This window comes from Macaca fascicularis, chromosome 7 (assembly GCF_037993035.2).
Source record: "Macaca fascicularis isolate 582-1 chromosome 7, T2T-MFA8v1.1".
Lineage (NCBI taxonomy): Eukaryota > Metazoa > Chordata > Mammalia > Primates > Cercopithecidae > Macaca > Macaca fascicularis.
The window spans coordinates 4,088,947-4,111,986 of NC_088381.1; the positions used below are offsets into that span (position 1 = coordinate 4,088,947).

At 36.6% G+C, this 23,040-nt stretch overlaps 1 long non-coding RNA gene across 4 annotated transcripts in view; it reads right to left on the reverse strand.

Moving 5' to 3' along the window:
- Positions 1–2,240: 2,240 nt before the first annotated feature.
- Positions 2,241–23,040, reverse strand: part of LOC101865285 (uncharacterized) — a 40,330-nt gene continuing 19,530 nt past the window's right edge. Inside the window, exons 2-7 of one of the 4 annotated variants that reach the window (XR_012414694.1) lie at positions 21,481–21,646; positions 9,163–9,344; positions 7,747–7,868; positions 7,024–7,065; positions 6,159–6,314; positions 2,241–4,530 (exon numbers count right to left, since the gene is read on the reverse strand). This is a non-coding gene — a long non-coding RNA (uncharacterized lncRNA). Of the gene's footprint in view, positions 4,531–6,121; positions 6,315–7,023; positions 7,066–7,746; positions 7,869–9,162; positions 9,345–21,480; positions 21,647–23,040 lie in introns of all 4 variants that reach the window. The other 3 variants (XR_012414693.1, XR_012414691.1, XR_012414692.1) reach the window with 3 other exon arrangements.

The following is a 23,040-nucleotide window of genomic DNA, read 5'->3' on the forward strand; positions in this document are numbered from 1 at the left end:
CATTGAACAAGGCATTCTTGTTCAAGGCACTTAGGGAGAACACCCACTAAATCTTGGAAATGACTAAATGAGACACGAGAGATGACATTTTTAGAATCTCTAATTCCTGAAGATAAATGAATTTTAGAATCAAATTATCTTGTGGAAAAATCAACATGATTGTCATTTATTCCAAGGTGACAAACGAGGTACAACAATGTAGCAGAGAATATTTCAAACCATCAAATAAACATGAGACTGGTATTTTTAACCAACTGTACACTTTTGTCTTGGAATTAACTTTACTAGATAAATCAAATACCAGAAGAGTCAGAGGTCTGAATTTTTTTGTGCAAATCGTTTATCAGTGAGCAGTGAACCTCAACAAATGCAAGGAGAAATAAAAGGCTACAATCTTCTCCTCGGCTTTCCTTGGTCTGTGTCACTCTCTTCCCACTGGAAGCAAGAGGATCTAATTTGATTGGTGGAATGATACAGTACTTATTGGGCTACTCTTTAGAGGGCACTCACTGTGTTCCTAGGTCAATCACAGATATACAGAGAGGCATTTACGTTCCTCTGCATCCTCTTATCAAGTTCACAGGATGATTAATTGAAGGTTCTTTTCTATTTTTAACAGAGTAAGCCATGTTGTTCGCTTACATGCATCTCCAGGATATGGGCATGTGGGTTCCATTCAGATTTAAAATTAGAGAGGATGAATTCCTCTGTGGAGTTACTCTACATTTCTCCCCGAATCAAAACGTGTCCTGCAGCACAGTTTCTATTACCATCAGAGAATCACATAATAGTAATGTACTTTAGTGCTGTGATTTCCATTGTTTGTTAAAACTTCCCTCACATCATGGAAGCTTTAGAAGTTTGCTACACTGAGGCTGAATTTATGAATTCGGTATTAAACCACCTTAAATATTCTCATATATATAGCTTTGAGGAACAAGGTATGTTTTAGTCAGGCAGATTCAGGTTTTCTGATACTCCCTTACCGTATTATATGTGAAAGCAACAATATGCATATTAAAACGGTAACAGTATCTTAGGTCCCTGGTGGCCTTTTCCATTTGGTTTCCATTCTTTAGGTAACAAGTTGTTGTTGTTGTTGTTTTTCCTGCTGGCTATTTGTCTATTTGTACATTTATTCACTTGGTGCTTCATTTGTTTACAATCAGTAATTTTTGGCCTTACTTCCGTTTTCTCCATACATCGAATGAACAATATTTACTGGGCCTCTGCTGCAATCCTGCCACTGAAGACTAAGTACAAAGTTACATACAGAGAGCAGGGAACATTCAGACGACCACTTTTGACCAAGACTTAGGTCATGTTCAAGCCTCTGATTCCACTGCACTGGTTTCAAATTACACATTTCCATTAATACCAGGTGGCCTGCACCTCACCAATAATGAACCAGATTTTGAAATATATCAAAGTGATTATTAAAACCACTTCCTCAATCTATCCAAGTCATTGTTCAAAAGTAAGAATGTCTTTATTCTGGGAACCTTCTTTAACTAGCATAAGATGCAGGATTACTACTGGGAGACTAATGCCCTAGTTACAGAGAACACAGAACAGAGTTTGGCTATGTATAGGTTTTAAACAACACAGTCACTGCACAGTAGTCTGAATAATGTACACAAACTTCTCCACCGAGAATGGGAGGGGCCATGTAAGGTGACACATGAAAGAAACTTCAAAAAGCTGAGTTTTTGTCTTCAGACAGCTCCCAAATGCAGTCCCTTCACTGCCAACCTTGGATACTCTAATGGGTTAAATAAACTTAAAGTAATGACAAGCAAAAATTGATAAACAAACACTGGTGATATGTAGGATACAGATCTAGAATCTGAACCCAGATTCCAGCATAATGCTTCACAGTCTATTCCACTGTGAACTGTTGAACACTCTCCCAATAACGAAGGCACACACACATTACACAGATACGTTACATGAAACACTTACCAAAAACAACTTCTTCTCCTTCCACCATGCAATGTATTAGAATCACAACTCTGGGGTTCTATGTGCCCCTCACATTCCACTCCATGGTTTAGACATAAATTCATTAGACTCTTTGGGTAACCCTTTCCCTATATTCTCATATAAATCACCACCTTATTCATTCTTTCAGAATTTCCAGTTGATAAAAGACATTGCTGGACTGTTCTGACAGGCCATGATATACAAACTCTTCCTTACAGTACAAGACACTAAATAATGCATATAAGCAGTAACACAGATTTTTCTTTTTTTTTTTTCTTTTTGAGACGGAGTCTTGCTCTGTCACCCAGGCTGGAGTGCAGTGGCACCATCTCAGCTCACTGCAAGCTCCACCTCCCAGGTTCACGCCATTCTCCTGCCTCAGCCTTCCGAGTAGCTGGGACTACAGGCACCGCCACCACACCCGGCTAATTTTTTGTATTTTTAGTAGAGACGGGGTTTCACCGTGTTAGCCAGGATGGTCTCGATCTCCTGACCTCATGATCTGCCTGCCTCGGCCTCCCAAAGTGTTGGGATTACAGGTGTGAGTCACCAGGCCCGGCCAACACAGACTTTTTTCTAATCATCACTGACTCAGGTAAAAGTCACCTATGTATGTTAAACCTACTAGGTGAAAGTTTGATGAAAAACAGAATACCTGTATAGTTCCAAATTAATTACAAAGGAATGTTAACTAAAGTGGAAAAGTTCAGTGGACACCAATTGAACCAAGAGACCAAAGTAGTTCAAAGTGAGAAAAAGTGACATTGTTTGTCACCTGATATGATTCACTGAGGAAGACTGAGAATACTGAAGTATTTCTGCTCAAAATGAGTATCTTAAGCCTTTTCATGAGGAAACAAAAAATTCAAAATCTGAGGTATCTCCTTAAAAACTGTTAGCTATTACTTCTTAAAAATACTGATGTGATCAAAGTCCAAGAAACTGTTTCAGATTAAACAAGACTAAAGAGACATGACAACTGAATGCAACTGAAGATCCTTTTCTGGATGTTGTAGAAGTGAAGAAACTGCTATAAAGAACACCTCTGGAAAAATGGGTAAAATGTGAATATGGACTGTATGCTGTTATACTTTTATACTACTGACACATTTGATGATTTTGAAATTTGTACTAAAGTCAATATAACATGCTCAGGCTCTTGGAAAGTAAATGTTGAAGTGTTTTGGTTTACAGGAAGATAATGTCGGTAAATCATTCACCAATAATACATAAAATGATAACACTATGTATAAACACATGAAGGGAGGAGACAGCAAGAAGAGGAAGTGAGGGGAGAACACAACGATGCAGAATAAAAAGTCAATCTGGGTGAAGCGTAAATCAGGTTGCTCTGTGAGTCTTGTGATTCTGAATCTAAAATTATTTCAAAAATAGAAAGTCAGAAAAACGCTGGTATGAGGTATACTTAGGGAGTTTATAAACTTCCAGGCGGCACTAAATTTAGAAAATATTAATCATTTCTAACTCAGATAAACAGGATTTTTGGGGGGAGTAGAGGAAAAATTAAGTACTGCCTTATCTGATAAACCATGCATTATTTGATTCTTCTTTTACCCATGGCCATTAATTGTTTAAGTTAGACTTATGTTAAAAATGCCATTTTCACCTATTAGATTGGTTACAAATTTAAAGAATTTTTTTTTTTTTTTGAGATGGAGTTTCGCTCTTGTCACCCAGGCTGGAGTGCAGTAGTGCAATCTCAGCTCACTGCAACCTCCGCCTCCTGGGTTCAAGCGATTCTCCTGTCTCAGCCTCCCAAGTAGCTGGGATTACAGGTGTATGCCACCACACCCAGCTAAGTTTTTGTATTTAGTAGAGATGGGATTTCACCACGTTGGTCAGGCTGGTCTGGAACTCCTGTTCTCAGGTGATCCACCTGCCTAGGCCTCCCAAAGTGCTGAGATTACAGGCTTGAGCTACTGCGCCCGACCTAAAAAATTCTTAATACCCATTGTGCACAAGTTTTTATGAAAATTGGCACTTTCATAACAACACCGTTCTGTGGTGGCAGAAGACACCATTTTCAAGAGCAATTTCATAGCATCTAACTAAAACGAAACTGATGATCCAACAATGCAACAGCTAGACATCTATCCTGTAGAATTAGGAGACCAACTGCATTAGAATATACATATAGTCAACATTATATGTAGCAACAAAACAAAAAAAAAATGAACCTGCTTTCCCAAAACAGAGAAATGGATTCACCCATTGTAATACATACTTTACATCCCATAAAGTCTGTGGGTAAGCTGTATTTATTGATTTGGAAACATGTCCATGCCACATTAAAGAACCTTGAAATTTACAAAATAACATCTATCATAATAATCACACATTTGTACATGAATTCCACATAAACTTATATAAGCTCAAAAAGTTATTGACAACTATACTACAAATACTACTTATCAAGTCTAGGAAGTAGGAATGGAAGATAGTAGATAAATGGCCACAGGTTGCTTCTTATCACTGAGTGACTCACTCATTCTTGTTGGCTCTGTTTCAATGAACTAGGTGCCAAGCCTAAGTGAAAAGGAGATACAAAAGAATAAAAACACACAACCCTCAACCTGGTTTTAAGAGCCAAGAATTCAAAGGCTTAAAGCAGATTCTGCCCCATGTTTTACTCTAAATTCCCATGTTGAGGATTCAGAAAAATGACACGGGATGGAATACATTTTCTCGCTTCTGCTTTCCGTGTATCAAAATAAACTTCTGCTGTAAGCCAGAGGTCAGAAAACTACAGCCTGTGGTCCAAATCTGGCCTAACATGTTTTTGTTAGTAAGTTTTATTAGAACACGGCCATATTCATTTGTTTATGAATTGGTTATAGCTGATTTCACATATAATGGCAATGTTGAGTAGTTACAACAGTATGGCCTATGCAGTCTGTTCTTTTACAAATTTTGCTGACCTCTGTATATTGTTATACAGACTACAAAACTCTGTATCATGTTTCATATAATGTAAAGGTGTGTGATTAGGACACTCATCTTCTTATATCCAGACAGCATCCTCAACTTGGAAAATATTAACACAAGAAATAGTATGAGATAAATTAACTTTGGAAGTACAAGAGCATCTTCTGTCCAGGTAAAATAAATGAGTATTGCAAAAGGGAACACAAGTTCTACCTCAAAATCTAGCTGCCAATGAACAAAATAATATAAGGAGACACTAATGGCTGTATACATTCATAAGATTTTTAAACCATTAAATCTTGTGTTGGTAGGATTAACTGACATCAAAGGGATTGATAATATAGTCTTAAAATTCCAGCAATTGTTTGTTATTGCTAACACTGGTCTAGAGAGTTAATATTACTGAATGCCTCCCCTGTATAAACCTATCTAGACAGGTTGGGCAATACGGTAAGCAGTTCCCCAGTAGACAGTGCAGCTTATGTTACAGAAGTAGACAATTAAAACACCAAGTAAACACTATTTTATATTAAGCCCACTTAGGTTAAACAGAAAATAAAGGAAAACCAAGGTTATGTAGATAAAGGGGAAATCTCTTTGGTACACTAAGATTTTTATTCCAGCCCCAAAGAACACTAGTGATACCAAGAAAATGATTATACAACATGTTCTACAAGATGAGATCACAATGGCTCAAAATGGCAGTGCAAGGGTCTCGCTCTCCCTTACACACTCAGTTGTCATGTCATCCAAGTTTGTGTACTTGGAAAGAGGTGAATTATAGTCACTCTCAGATCCTGATCTGGAATGAAATATACTAGGTCTAACAAAAAGGATACTACAGAAGGTCTAGTCCAGACAACACAAATGCTTAAGATTTCATTTGAGACTTGTCCAAAAACTGTGGGCTCCTGATTCAAATGAGGAAAAAAAGTATCTTACACATGGGAGAAAAACAAATCACTGGCACACCAAGGCCCTCTGCTTCTGAGAAAGACTTGCCATAATCTGGAGAGTGACTAGCGTGTCCATGGGGTTGAATTAATTATATTTACCATACACAAATCTCACTTCCATTCGAAAAGTAAAATATAAATTTAAGAAATACAATGAGTTAATACACAAAAATAGAGAGAAGCATGAAATGTATTGAGAGTGCAGAGAAGTACATAAAAACATTCCAGGCAATTACTTGCCAAAAAGCAGGTCACTTCTATTCCTGGACATACTTCTATAAAAGTTGTGCCCCTTGAGAAGCAAAGATGCAAGAAGATCCCAGAAAGAAGCAATAACAACAGCATTTTGGTGATGCTGTAGATGAAACCACCATTTGGCTATAATCCCATTATCCACATGGTCACCACCTGAGAGTACAGAAGAAGAGACTGCAAATGGAAATAAACAAAACAGGTTGACACAGCCATGCCTGGTGACAGAAATACATCATCTTCAAGTCAAGTAACACTCCATAAAACCAGACTCCTACAATCTGATGTGAAATAACCCAAAACCTACAAAACCCAGGTGCACGTACTGTATGCAAATGATAAAGCTACCATTTTCCTTCCTTTCTCTACACATTTTTTTCTGTGATTTGAATACCTGTCTTCTATTCCAAATTATTTCATGCCAACCAACCACTTATTTATTCTTTGAACCAGCATTTCTTGCGTAGTTTTTTCATTCTAACTTATACACCAGTTCAGGGGTTAGGAATTTTTTTAAAAGACACAATATAAGGAAATACTAAATAAGATACTCTGTGTATTCCACAGTATTCCATTAAGATCTTTCCACAAACTAAAACCCAGTATCCACCCATCAATTCTCCTTGCTACCCTGTATGCTTCTTGCGCAACTTCTAGTAGTACTAAAGTCAATAAAATGTCTGATTTGCTTAAATGTTGGTTATTAACAAACGTTAACTATAAAGTCCTTGATTAAAATATCAACTCAAAATAATCACATAACCACAAAATAGGATGTATGAGAAAAGAAATTTAATTTCAAATAACTCAAATAAGAATCTAATGTATCATCAACATAGCAAATAGAACAGCTTCAAAATCAGAATATAGTCCTTAATGATTTTACCTGCAGGAAAGATGTCTTTGTCCTCCTTGACTATGAAAGATGCTTGTGGAAAAAAAAAAAAACAGGAATGTTGAAAAATATTTGAAGATTTTTTTCATTCACTCATCAAATGAAAGGGTGTTAAGACCCTACTTTTACCACTTCAGTGTTGAAATATTCCTCATCTCCTATCTGCTCACCTTACCTACTTACTGATGATATCCTAAATCATGCAATTGGAACTAAAATTGAACCTGCTGCTCTCATTATAACCCATACTATTTACAGTAAATTCTAATTCCTAATGACTTTGCTCTCTGATGACTTTTAATATCCTATCCATTTTGTTTATTTTCCACAGGCTGCCAGATTTCTTTCTTATCTCCCTCTAGCTGATGAATTTATTCCAAAGCATTCATTCAGTAAAATTTACTGAAATAATATAAAATTTACTGAGTATACAGATAAAAAGTTACAGTCTCAGTCCAGATAACATCATATACTATGGTGAGAGTAGGTAAGAGTGGTAAATCAAAACCTGCATAAACTACTTATCAAAACCGTGTCACAATTTAGGGAGCCCTTTTATCTCTTTCATTTCACCTAACTGATAATCACTCCACAAATTCACAATCTTGTGTTTTATAGAATTCATGTATGGTTTTGGATTATAAAATATCACAAATTAGATTCAATATCAAATTGGTCAAATATAAACAGTACACCAGGGTTTCTGATTCTTACCAGCACTTTTGAAGAATGACGTCTACAAAAATAGTAAACAAGCACAATGATTTGGATTTATATGCAAATATCAGTCAGTGAAGAAGTTCTCACTTCTTAAACTGGTACCACCTCAGCTATAACTGTGAAAAATATGGGAAAATTGTGACATATGACCGGTTAATATACAGAAGGTGAAGTTCTCTCATTCCTCAACCTCCTAGAGTCTGTAAATTATTAAAATATTGAAAGATCATTTTGATTAATTTGTGAACTCACTGTGGTTAGTTTGTTTTTGCTTATTTACTAACACATGTTGAGAATGCAAAAACAAAACTTTCATAATTTCATAATGAATTTGTCCATGAAAATATACCATTGTCTTTCAAACGTCCATCTTTCCCGTCAACTTTACATATGACTTTATTATTCCATCAGCCCATTCTCATAGTCATCAAATTCCTGTACCATCACCTTGTGAATCAACCCACTGTCCATTAAGCCACTCCAAAGCTATAAAACATGCAGCTATCACCCATGCAACCAATGTATTCGTACCCTGATCCCTACATTTATCCAAGATTTTAGATAGCCGTACTTGTATTCATCAATCTAAAGATCCATGCATATAGCATTCCATTTTTGATCCATTCCAATGCTAACACCTAGGCATATAACCATCTGCACCTTCACTAGATAATTCCACTGTGCATATAACCAAACATACACCCAACAGGTTATTGTTTTTGTTTTGTTTTGGAGACGGAGTCTTGCTCTGTCGCCCAGGCCAGAGTACAGTGGCACAATCTCTGCTCATTGCAAGCTCCGCTGCCTCCCGGGTTCACGCCATTCTCCTGCCTCAGCCTCTATAGAAGCTGGGACTACAGGTGCCCACCACCACGCCCAGCTAATTTTTTTGTATTTTTAGTAGAGACAGGGTTTCACCATGTTCGCCAGGATGGTCTCAATCTCCTGACCTCGTGACCCGCCCGCCTCAGCCTCCCAAAGTGCTGGGATTACAGGCGTGGGCCACCGCACCCGGCCCCAACAGGCTTTTAAAACTTGCACTCTCCATCCTCGCATCCAGTCATCTGCTCATATTCTACTTTCCATCCATTTCTTACATTATTCAATATACCAAATTTTGCATGCATCCATCTGTTATTATATCTCAAATTATATTAGCAGATTAATGTATTCATCTTTCAGGGCTTTAAATATCCAATCCCACATAATTTCAATGAGTAGTTATTAAATCCACATAACCATATAATACGAAGAAAATTTCACTAACCAGTCTTGCATCCTTCCATCAATTCACGTCTGCCTGTCTACTACTACAACCATGCTCGAAACCACCAATCCAATCCTGCCTCCTTGAATGCACCTATCCACCAATCACTGAATTATTGTGTGTGATTTTCCCTCTGTACTTACATTGAAGTTGTGGCCACTTCAAAATCTTACTGGCTTAACACATTTACTTCTCACTAATGAAAATATTCCTGTGGGTCTGTTATGATGGCTCTCCAGGAAGCTTTGCTCCATATGATAGATCACTGTTCCAAGGGCATTCACCTCTTTTGGAAATAACACATCAACACATGGTTCTACAATCACTATGGGTAAGATGTAAGGTAGAATCACATATAGGCCATGAAATTCCTGTGCCCATGATACATTTTACATTTTTAATGGGTCACTTTTACTTCCAAAGAAACGAAAAGCCCCTGATTGTTTTAAGACTTAAAGTAATCATCTCTATGAACAGTCAAACATCTTCCACAATGCCTATCTCAAAAATAATTAAGTAGGATAAGGGGATTGGGAAAGTGTGCCAGAGGTAAAAGCTACAGCCAGGGAAAACAAGGAAAAAGTGAGCATCTTCCAGGACCTAATAAAACACTCTCTAGCCCAGTATAGGGAGCCTTCACAATGTATTTCCAGAGGGATTTCAAAATTTCTATGGAAAAGTGATTACTCTCACATTTGACAGCTTAGAGTTTGGAGGTGTATTATGGTTTCCCTGACCCTGCTCATTGTACATTGTACAAAGGGAAATGAGATTCAATTATCTTTTTTTTTTTTTTTGAGATGGAGTCTCACTCTATTGCCCAGGCAGAAGTGCAATGGCACACAATCTCAGCTTACTGTAACCTCTGCCTCCTGGGTTCAAACAATTCTCCTGCCTCAGCTTCCTGGGTAGCTGGGATTACAGTCGCGCAACACCACATCGGGCTGTTTTTTGTATTTTTAGTAGAGACGGGTTTCACCATGTTGGCCAGGCTGGTCTTGAACTCCTGACCTCATGATCTACCAGCCTCGGCCTCCCAAAGTGCTGGGATTACAGGCATGAGCCATTGCGCCCAGCCAAGATACAATTATCTTTAAGTTTCACCTATCTCTGGGCCAACAGTAGGTACACTGAGACATGAGGTACAGATTACTGTGAATTACCTCATGATAGGGAGATAGCATCACTGAGACGCTGGATTTTTACCCGGATGAGGTTTTTGTTGGTTCCCCCTGTGAAGGGGATAAAGTTTTCATTTAAGTAGAAAGTACACCTAGTTTGTGAGACCACAAAAGTATCCTACAGTAAGCATTATCAGTGTTTAATGTGTCCTTTTTATCCCTTCCTTGAGAAAGCATAAATACAGCTCCTAAATCTCCTGAAGTTTTGGAAAGTCATGGGATTTACCCAATTCCTTTACCCAATTTATCATTACGTATTTAAGAGACAATGGATGATTTTCCATAACTCTACCAAAGCCACAGTGAAAAATAAAACCTTATGCTGTCATAAAAGCAGTAAGAAGCATTAGTCTTAGTGACGTTGGCCCATGAGTTACTGCCATGAGCACGCAGCATCCTTAACAGTCACTGTTGAACAGTTACTGTGAGAATTACATGATTACAATCATTACTGATCCTTTCCTAAACTGACCTATCCATACATTCTTTCAGGCACATATCCATCAAATTCATACATTCATACATCCACCTTCAGTTTATTTTGCGTTGTCAATATAGCTGTCCAAAGCTTTTATCCTTACTCCCCTTCCACTCTTGCATCAATCTATACACCCACATACACACACACAAACATGCTTACATGTATACCATACTTCATATATTTATTCTTGTTCCTTAATTTCATCAAAAATGCATTCAAGATCCATCCATCCATCAATCCACACATACAGTCCCATTTGCACATCATCTACTTGTGATTCCATTATTATTCCTGATCTTATACCCATTTATATACCCATTCCCATCTGTTAATTTATCCATTCATCCTACCATTAATCGAGTCATTCAGTGAAGCAATTAACCACTTATCATTCCCCATTACCCAAGTGCCAACCAGCTGGCCAGGCAGAGCTCCGTACAGCTTGGAGTTTTACATAGTGCCTTGGCTTAACTAAACTTTCTCATACTACTGAAGATCCAATCAGCCAGTCCACAGGCCTAACTTCAAATAATCTTCATACCTTCTGACTTTATAACTGTTAAGCAGAATCTCGGGTTTCCTTTTTTTTTTTTTTTTTTTTTTTCAGAAGGAGTCTTATTTTATCACCCAGGCTGGAGTGCAGTGGCATGATCTTGTCTCACTGCAACCTCTGCCTTCTGGGTTCAAGTGATTCTCCTCCTTCAAGCCTCCCAAGTAGCCAGGATTACAGGCACGCATCACCACACCCAGCTAAATTTTATATTTTTGATAGAGATGGGGTTTCGCCATGTTGGCCAGGCTCACCTTGACCTGCTGACCTCAGGTGATCCTCCCGCCTCGGCTTCCCAAAGTGCTGGGATTACAGGTGTGAGGCACCATGCCTGGCCTCCTCCTGAGGAGTTTGCAACCTTCGACAAATACTTCAAAAGCTACCTCAAGTTCTTCCGAAGAAATTAACAGAAGAGAGGAGGCTGGGATTTATTTGGGAACTGCCCTGCTCTCGTAGAGAAAGCTGCTTCACTCACTACTCCAAGTATTTAAAAATGCTATCTTTGTATTAAAGGAACTTTATCCGGAATGTCTGTTCTTCTTCCTAAGATACTGCAAAACCCCCTTCTTTGTTTGACTTATTATTCCACAATAAAACCCTATTTATTCCACAACTCATTAGCTCATGCAGCATCCCATTTTGACAAAATTCTGTTGAAAGCCCAGTACAATTGCAGTTACTACCCAGGGCACCATTAACAAACATGGTTATCTATCATGATGATGAAAGCACCCTAAGCACCATATTACCATTTTTACTTTCTGTAGCCTACATCTCCCCTATCTCTACATTATATCCAAGACATTATCACATAGTGGTATACAAACATCCATCAATCATTCTCACTGCTACGTATTACTAGAAGATGAATTACGTTTTTTGCCACAGATGATATAAATTTACAAAATATTAAATTCCTACCCATATGTTTTACATTTTATATCACTAGCAGCAACGTATGATTTTCCATAATTCCCAACATGTTGCCAAAAAAAAAAAAATGTTGTCAAACTTTGGACTCTTGCTAATCTGATAGTAGAGAAACTAATTATATCTTAGCTGTATTTTCAATTGTCATTATCCTTATTATGAGCAAATCCAAGAACCCTTTTATATGGTTAATAGCACTTTGTATTTTTTTAGTGAACTATGTGCTCAAGTCACTTTTCCTTTGAGCTGGTATTTTTCCCCAATTATATTATATCTTACATATACCAAAGGTATTCTTATGTGATGTCACAACTAACTTTTTCAACTTTGTCATTTCATTTTTACTATCAATCTTTGTGTTTCTTGTTGCTTCTACAATGTGTATCATCAGTAATTTCCTCAAAATTGGAGAGACATTCATTTGCTTTCTGAAACTGTATAATTTCTGCAGTTTTTAATTTAAACCTCTGATTCATTTTAAATTCTTCATGCTACATACCATGAGAGATGAATCTAATTTCTTACTCATTTGGCTAACAATCTACCCCCATGATTGCAGATAACTTTAATACACTTTCTGTTTCTCATGTCAACTTACAGGTCTTCTATTCCATGACATTACTTTGCTTATAAATGTGTCATTAACATAACTCTAAACACATGTAAGATTTTGTAAGTCTGTGATACCCAGTCAAGTCACCTTCCTCATTACCAATCTTTACAACGTCTTCACAATTTTTTTTCTCACAACAAAAGTCACACTCAAAATGTCTGACTGTAGGAAAAACGCCTTTTTTAAAAAAAAGATGAAATTATAAATGGACTCATAATAAAGAACAAAATTCTTCTATACCATCCAGATTTTCCCTGAGGAACTAGAACACCCTGGAATATGTATACACTCCCATAAATAAATACACTGAACACTAAAAATAAGACAGTTCCAAGCAACAAGCTATCGCAAAATGATTAAACAAATTGTTGTTCAAAGTGACATAATGACTGAAAACATAATGGTTTACTTGATTTGTATCTATTTTACCTTCAATTGCTAGTGCATTCCCTCTTAAGGAACATGAAAACAAATACACTCATTGTATCTCTACTCCTTGGTACTAACACATCATGCATTCCTCTTTAGATAGGTCTTATGATGAAAGTTGTGGTCAACTCTTTATAACTAATTGATAATGAGCTTTTGTCTTTTAATACAAAGCAGACAAACAATACATAAAAATATAGCTCAAGCCGACATTTGGGAATGTGTTCTAACAGGTAGGGAGCTAGTAGCTGAGCACTATAATCACTAAAGTGGGATACTCTGATAACCTTCCCTTTCATCTCAATGTTTAGTATTTTTTGAAAAAAACACTGAAACACTGAGAAAAAAATACTAAACATGACCACAGGGGTGGCATCCTAGCATGTGTACAATGTAATTTTTACCAGATAGCATGATGATTACGCTTAAAAGGATTGGTATCTCCAAACCTTAATATAAAATACATTGAGAAGAAATTACAAAAGAAAACCAGCAATTAGTTTATATTTACTGGGTAAGAGATGACTTTTTTTCAAAAAATCAAAGTATGTTATCAGATTATATTTGCAAAACTTTTAAGAAATCTCGTTAGCATGATCTCATGAAAAACTGAAAGCATGACCAGGCCAGGACATCAAATTAATGGGAAAAATAACATCAAAGACTAAAAAGGTCTCTAATATGACAAATATAGAAATACGTAACAAGTTTATAGTAGATCTTGCCAACTATTACTTATGAAGATCTACACATGTAAGGTAATATACCTAATACACCTTTCCAAGCACCCCTTACAAATATGGACTGTACTTTGTCATACAAGAATTCAGACTACATATGGTGTATACACAATATATATTTTGGACCACAGTAGCTCACCAATTCCTTCAGTATACTAAAAATAAAGGGTTGAATCAATCCCCCCCTCAAAAAAACCAGCAAATAAGAAATAAGAAATCCACTAGAATACCTAGCCTGGAGTTCAGTGTTGTGATTGTAGCTCAATGCTTAAGTGATCCTCCTGCTTCAGCTTCTGAAATAATTGGGTTCACAAGTGCATGCCACCACACCTAATTTTTTTTTCTTTTTTCTGTGAAGACAGGTTTCACTAGTTGTCAATGCTCATCTGGAACTCCTGGGCTCAAGCAAAATGCCTTGGCCTCCAAAAAAGCTATGATTGCAGGCTTGAGACACCATGCACAACCTTGAGAAATTTAAATGAGGATTGTTTTCTTTGTGTGTTTAGAAGGCACATAGGGATTTTAGTAAATTTTACTAGGTAGAGATAGGATATTGCAATTATTTTGAAAATTGATACATAAAAATATAAACCTATTCAGGATTAAATCACCATGGTAACTGTAATTTTCAAAATAGGGAAAAATGTTGATAGTTATTAATTCTAGTTGCTAGATAATGGAAGGTACATTATTCAGTTCTCATTTCTGGTGACTTCAATTTCTCATAATAAATAACAAATATTTCCTCAAAAAGCAAGTTCATGAAATTACCAAATAACTCAGCAATTTCATTCCCCTATATACATACTCAGATACGAAGACATGAACCCAGATATTTGTATGCCAACGCTCAAATACTAATGGACGTATTTTTAAATGTATTCATCTCTTAATGGACACTGTGAATGTTTTGGTGCGCACACGCATATAAAATGGCCATTAGCAGAGGAATAGATTCAAAATTGTGTCCATTAGCAGATGGATAAAAAATGTGGTGTTATATTTGTATACACACACATACACTTATACACACACATATACATACACAAGATGAATTTACTCAGTCATAATAAGAAATGAAGTTCTCATGTATTACATGAAACTTGAAAGCATTAGGTGAAATATGCCAGGAACCAAAAAACATGAAATACCTACAATAGGCAAAATCAAATGCAGAAAACATGATTGGGGAGACAAGAGACTAGGGATTAGAGTAACAGGTATACAGTTTCCAATTAAGATGACAAAAGTTCTGAAAATGGTGCTAGTTACACAACACTGTGAGTGCATTTAATGCTAACGAGTAATATAATTAAATCTGGTTAATATGGCAAAATTTATGTCATGCATAATCCATCACAACTGAAAAGTAACAAAATTATAGAACACAACTTTTATTGATAATCAGAAAGTGGGCAGATTCAGCCGGGCGCGGTGGCTCACGCCTGTAATCCCAGCACTTTGGGAGGCCGAGGCGGGCGGATCACAAGGTCAGGAGATCGAGACCACAGTGAAACCCCGTCTCTACTAAAAATACAAAAAATTAGCCGGGCGCGGTTGTGGGCGCCTGTAGTCCCAGCTACTCGGGAGGCTGAGGCAGGAGAATGGCGTGAACCCGGGAGGCGGAGCTTGCAGTGAGCCGAGATCGCGCCACTGCACTCCAGCCTGGGCGACAGAGCGAGACTCCGTCTCAAAAAAAAAAAAAAAAAAAAAAAAAGAAAGTGGGCAGATTCATTTGACTACTGTAAAACAAGCTGGGCAGAGTGGCTCACGCCTAGAATCCCAGGACTTTGTGAGGCTGAGACTGGGGGACTCCTTGAGTCCAGGAGTCCAAGATGAGGCTAGGCAATATAGTGAGACCCCATCTCTTCAGAAAAGAAAAATTATCCAGGCATGTCTGTAGTCCCAGCTACTCAGAAGGCTGAGGCAGGAGGGTCCCTTGGGCCCAAAAAGTCGAGGCTGCAGTGAGCTATGATAGTGCCACTGCACTACAGCCTGGGGACAGAATGAGAAATTGTATCCAAACAAAAAAAACTGGTGAGCTGAGGGTTCTGGGAGGATGGCAGAGCAAGATGCACCAGAACTCTTTCTCCCCCTGAGATGACAAATACACCAGAATAATCGGTATAACTGGTATGGAACTCTGGAGGATTGTATTAACCTCTAAATTCAGGTTTATTCAGGTTAATTTCACTCAACATCAACTCTTAGCAAAGTACAAATTACCTAGCCCTAACTCCTACAGCCTCACACAAGGTAGCTGTGCACATTTCTGGAACAACTTACATACAGCTTGCAGAAGGAGTGAGGGTAGGAATAAACAAAAAACAAAACACACCACTCTGATATACAAACACTGAGAGGCTGTGCTCTCATCAGTTTACCACTTCTAATCTCAAAGATGTTAAGACAGGTAAGCAGCTTTTAAAACAACTATCTTAAAGTTGCTCAAAGAACTAAAGGAAGTGATGGAGAAGGTTAAGAAAATGATGCACGAGCAAAATGGAATAATGAGACAAAAAAATTTCACAAAGGAACACAAAATGAAATTCTGGAACATGAAACGTTCAATTAACTGAAATGAAAAATTTTCTAGAGGGATTCCAATGCATTATCTCAGCAGGCAACAAAAAGGATCAGCAAACTTCAGAAATGTATCAGTTCTGAGGAACAAAAAGAAAAAATATTGAAGAAAGGTACACAGAGTCTAAACAACTTCTGGTCTACCACTCAAGCTAACCAATACACACACTGCAGGATTTCCAGAAAAGACAAAGCATGCAAAAGAAAGAATATCTGAAGAAATTCTAGACGGAAACTTCTCAAATCTGATGAAAGATATGAATATTAACATGTAAGAACCTGAACAAACTCCAAGCAAGATTAACTCAAAGACCCACAATGAGACACATTATCTTTCAACTATGAAGAGCAAAAGAGAAAGAATTCTGAAAAGCAACAATAGAAAACTGGCATCATATAACAAGGATTATCAGTTAATTTCTCACGAGGCCAGAAGGTAGTGGACACATTCAATGTGCTAAAAAAACCAAAACAAAAAAACAACAACAACAAAAAAAAACCACTCAACTAAGAATCTAATATCTAACAAAACTGTTAATTTTTTTTAAAAAGGGAGAAATTGATACTTTCCCAGATGTACAAACAACAGGAGTTTGTTAACATTAGATCTGCTTCCCCACCAAACAAAAACACTGAAAAGACTCCTGAAGGTTGAAATAAAGAGTAAATGGAAGCCCTATGAAGAAATAAAGATGTGGTTAAAGGTAAGTATTTGAGCAATTATGAGAGGTTAACAATGGTGTCCCTCCACTTGCTTTTCATTGAGAAACAGGCTCTGATTCTGTTGCACAGGCTGAAATGCAGTGGCATCACCATGGCTCATTGTAGCCTCAACCTCCAGGGATCAAGAGACCCTTGCATCTCAGCTTCCTGAGTATCTGGGACTACAGGCATATGCCACCACACCCAGCTATTTGTTGTTGCTAAAATTTGTTTTGTAGAGATAGCCTCCTGCTATGTTGCACAGGCTGGTCTCAAATTCCTGGTCTCTAGCAATCCTCCTCCCATAGCCTCCCAAAGTGCCGGGTATTACAGGTGTGAGCTACTATGTCCAGCCTCTTGCCTTTTTTAAAGATTCTACATGACTTGAAATTGATAAATTATAAAACCACACATTAGGCTAAAAACCAGTAAATATTACTGTAACTTTGATTATAACTCTACAATTTATCTTCTAAACAATTTAACAAAAAAATGAATTTCAAATAATATTTTTTGATCCACAATACGTTAAAAGATACATTTTTATAACAACAACTGAAAGGGGTAGGAGTGAAGGTGTTAGAGAAGCAGATATTTTGTAGACTGTTAAAGTCAGACAAAACAGACTGTTAATCCAAGATGTTACAACAAACAAAAATGTACATCATACATTAATCAAAATTACAAGATAAAGATGATCAATGTTTATGATCCTAATAAACCACCAAAATATATGAAACAAAAATTGACATAAAAGAAGGGAGAAATAGACATTTCCTCACTAAGAGATGCAGACTTCCAAGAACCTACTCTCAATGATGGGAAGAATAACCAGAAACAAGTAAGAAAACAGAGGTGTGAGCCAGGTGTGGTGGCTCATGCCTGTAATCCCAGCACTTTGGGAGGCCACGGCAGGTGGATCACAAGGTCAGGAGTTTGAGACCAGCCTGGCCAACATGGCAAAACCCTATCTCTACTAAAAACACAAAAATTAACCGGGTGAGGTGGCAGGCGCTTGTAATCCTAGCTACTTTGGAGGCTGAGGCAGGAGAATCGTTTGAACCTGGGAGGCAGAGGTTGCAGTGAGCCAAGATCACACGACTGCACTCCAGCCTGGGGAATAGAGCCAGACTCTGTCTCATCCCCCACCCCTCCCAAAAAAAGAGAAAAATGAAGTGTGTAACATCACAATAAATCAATTATATTTAACAGATATGCACACAACAATCTCTGAACAACAAAATGTACATTCCCCTTTAAGTGTGTGAGACATTTTTCACAACAAATGTAGTTAAGTCACAAATTCAGTCTCAATAAATTTTGAAAAGGCAGACAGAAAAAGCCTCTTCTCTGACCACAGCAAGGCCATGAATTTAGAAATCAACTAACAGAAGGAAAGCCTTGGAAAAGTCAAATTTGTGGACATGAGAAAACACAAACAACTAGTACAACCAAGAGGTTAAAAGGAACATTAGAAAATATGTGGGAATCAATGAAAATGAAAATAAAATGTTTTATGAATCTTACACCTATTAATGTAACATAAAAAATTTCAAATCAACAAACTGTACAAATTAAAGAACTATAAAAGCAAACTAAACACAAAGAGGAGAAGGACATAAAGAATGATACAGAGATGAATAAAACAGAAAATGAACACAAAATAACCACTTGGTTCTTCATAAGCAAAAATCAAGAAAACTGACAAACCTTTAGCTAAGTGGACCAGAAAAAAGAGGGAAGACTCAGGTTGCTACCATCAGAAACATAATGCAAAGTCTACAGAACTAAGAGATTTTCTAAGAGTACTATAAGCAAGTGAATGTTAACAAATTAGATAACCTAGATGAAACGTACAAATTCCTAGAAACCTAGGAGACTAAAGGCCACCAAATCAAAACCACACACACGAAACTATTAACAGTATTGAATTATTAATGAAAAATCTTCCATCAAAGAAATACTTAAACAACAAGTGTTTTCAAACTTTTCTAAGAAATTCAAGGAGGAAACACTACCCAACACATTTTATGGGGCCAGCATTACCATCTTACCAAAGCAAGACAAAGAAGGAATAAAAAATTCAACATTCAACAAATTAGGAATAGAATGAAATCACACAACCATAGTAAAAGCTATAAATGAAACTCAAAACAACATTCATCTCAATGGTTAAATACTAAAAGGATTTCCTCTGGTATCAGTTACAAAGCAAGGATGCCTGCTTTCGTCACTTCTTTTCAACATGGTATTACAAATCCTTGCCAGAGCAATCAAGTAACAAAAAGAAAGAAATGACACCCAAGTCGGAAAAGAAGTAAAAGTATCTCTCTTGGCATCCACTAAAATTTTATAGGCTGGTCGGGCATGGGGACTCACACCTGTAATAGCAGCACTTGCGGAGGCTAAGGGAGGAGATCACTTGAGCTCAGGAGTTTGAGACCAGCCTGGCCAACACGGTGAAACCCCATCTCTTCTAAAAATACAAAAATTAGCCAGGCATGGTGGCAGTCACCTGTAATCCCAGCTACTCGGAAGGCTGAGGCAGGAGAATTGTTCGAACCTGGGAGATAGCGCCACTGCACTCCAGTCTGGGCGACAGTGAGACTATGTCTCAAAAAAAAAATTTACAGGCTGAAAATTTCCCTTAGGAGTATAAAACAAATCTTAGAACTAATAAATTCCACAAAATACCAGGCAACAAATTCAGCAAGCAAAAATAGCAATGAATAATTCACAAAGGAAATTCAAAGAACAATTCCACTTGCAATAGCATTTTAAAAATACAATCTGAGATGGGCGGATCACGAGGTCAGGAGATCGAGACCATCCTGGCTAACACAGTGAAACCCCGTCTCTACTAAAAATACAAAAACTTAGCCGGGCGAGGTGGCAGGCGCCTGTAGTCCCAGCTACTCGGGAGGCTGAGGCAGGAGAATGGCGTGAACCCGGGAGGCGGAGCTTGCAGTGAGCTGAGATCCGGCCACTGCACTCCAGCCTGGGTGACAGAGCGAGACTCCATCTCAAAAAAAATAAAAATAAAAAAAATAAAATAAAATAAAATAAAAATACAATACTTAGCAACTTAACCAGTAAGATCAAAGAAAATTTTCTGTACAATGAAATTTACAAATCATTTCTAAAAGAAATAAACGACATAAATAAAAAGACATCCCATGTTCATGGACTGGAAGAGTTAGTATTGTTTATGTCAATATTACTCATAGCAATGTACAGATTTAATCCCCAGTAAACTTCCCATGTTTTTGGCAAAAATTACAAAACAAAATCCTAAAACTCATATAGCGTTTCAAAGGGCTGAAATGAGCAAAACAAACCTGAAAAAGAACAAAGCTGTAGGAGTCACAGTTCTCAATTTCAAAATGTTAACTACAAAGCTACAATAATCATAACAGTGTGATACTGGCATAAAGACAAACACAAAGAACAAGGAAATAGAATAAAGGGTTCCAAAAAACACAAGTTTACATAAATGCTTAGTTGATTTTGGACAAAAGATAAATAACTTAAAAAAAAAAACACACACTATTATTTCAACACCTTTTTAAGCCAACATTTCTACATAATTAAAGAAAAACATTACTTGTTTCTAGCCTGTGCCAGAAATACTCAAAATGGTTTCAAAGACTCAGTAAAACATCAAAAACCTCTGACAACAGAACAAGTAAAAAGCTGTTTGTTTAGGAATCATTTCAGAAATTCCAAATGACATTATAACAACTACAATCAAGGAGTATATACTAAAATATAATTTACTTCATTCATGGGATGGAATAATGTTCAATTTTGGAATACGTTAATTTTAACCTTAATAATTATAAGGACAGGTTTTTCAACTATACAAAAAGAAATTTTATTAAACCTGTCACCAAATTTGGTAAAACATCTTCTTCTAAAAGACTACTGAAATGCCAGTAAGAACAAAAACAACCATGACCTAAGCGGACTGCAATTAACAGTCCAATTGCCAAGTACTTCCATATATCCTAGAAATACTTACGAATGTACTTTATCAAGATAATTAAAATGACAAATTGTTCAAGAAAGTCATAATTTTAGAAATTCAGTAAAGACTACTAGAAAAGGCATACAAAAAGTTTTCACGTATCAATTAGATAAGTTGACTAATTCAAATCACTAAATAAAAAATGCCTACTATTAAAAAATAATTTTAAAAACTGCACTAGCAATATCCCCAAATTATTATTCAATTAAAAATAGAAAGACCTACCTTGCAGTTGGATAGAAGACTCAATTTTAAAGATATCTATTCTCTCCTAATTAATCTATTAAGTTTGTTGCAAATGAAATTAATACTGCATTTTTTTCCAACTTGCAAAAATAATTGTTTAAGTGTCAATTGATAGAAAAAAATGCAAGTATAGACAGGGAATATTCTGAAAAAGAAGAGAAATGAGATAGAACTCAATGGAATAGATAAGACAGTATAAATCATTAGTAATTATTAGTGTCAATAAGATGGTAAGGCAAGTTAACAGAAGTGTAGTCAATTTTACCTGGAAATTTTCTTTATGGTAGAATTTAAGAGATAACTAAATATGTAATGCATTCATTAACACCAGAATGATGGTTAATGGAAAAAGAAATGACAAAATAACTGCTGAAATAGAAGGCAATACAAATAAATGATATTAACGTAAACATGTTTAAAAAAAAACACGAAACTCCAAAGTCATAAAACAGAACAAGATTATATTTCAATATACAACTTCTATATAACCAAAAAATAAAACACCATAGTAAAATGAATGAGAAAAAACATATTTGCTATTCTAGACAAAATGTTAACATCTGTAATCACAAATGAACTCTTCAGAAATCAGTACGAGGAGACTAACATTAGAAAGGAAGTGAACATAAAAGGAACAGAGGAAAATGGAATAGCACAAATGAGTTTTAAGGCAATATTAAGATGATATAGTTAACATTAATAGCTCAGAAAGCAATTTCATTATAAATTACATTATCGATCCTTACGAATATTGATTATCTGATGTTTGTACAGCTTTAGGAAATGAAGAATTCTCAAATACTGGGGAAATTTGCTCCAGTCATGGGGAGTTCACTCAAAAATATAGATTTTTGCCTAAACATGGCCCCAGCAGTTCCAAACCATAGGAATCACTCCAACAAACTAATCAGATACACATCCACACACATCCAAGTACATGTTTAACTATATAGAAAATGTATATCATCCCCCCAAAACTACTTATGTATCAACTAGTTTCTAAAAAATTGGCTCGGGGGTAGAAATAGAGAAAGGCACTTAAGTAAAACTACTACATTTCACAAAATTCTATGTCCTTTGAATTCTTATGAAACATTTTTAATGAATCAATTTTATATTTACCCTGTGATTAGTGAAAATTATAAATATATGCACTTCATACTTATGAAAGCACTGAGATGAAACTCTTTAAGTTTCACTATCCTGATTTCTTTGTTCAGTAATGTCTGTCATTCCAGCTCCTGAGACATGATCCAACAGCAACCATGAAAACAATCGTCGTGCCTACTGAAAATTCACTTCAATGACACTTTTTAGGTCACTTTCCAAAAGTGAGCTTTCTCAGTTTTTTGTATCTGCAAGGAATGTCCACTGAAACACACATGAAGAGTGTCTGCATACATCATAAAAAGCATTTTTTGATTTTCGTGAAGATGATGGTACAAATAGTAGCACAGGTTCCCTTTTTCAGTCATCACCTGAGAGAACACAGTTGGAAAAATGGGAAAAGGTTAGAAGCAAAGTTTATATCATTGGCAA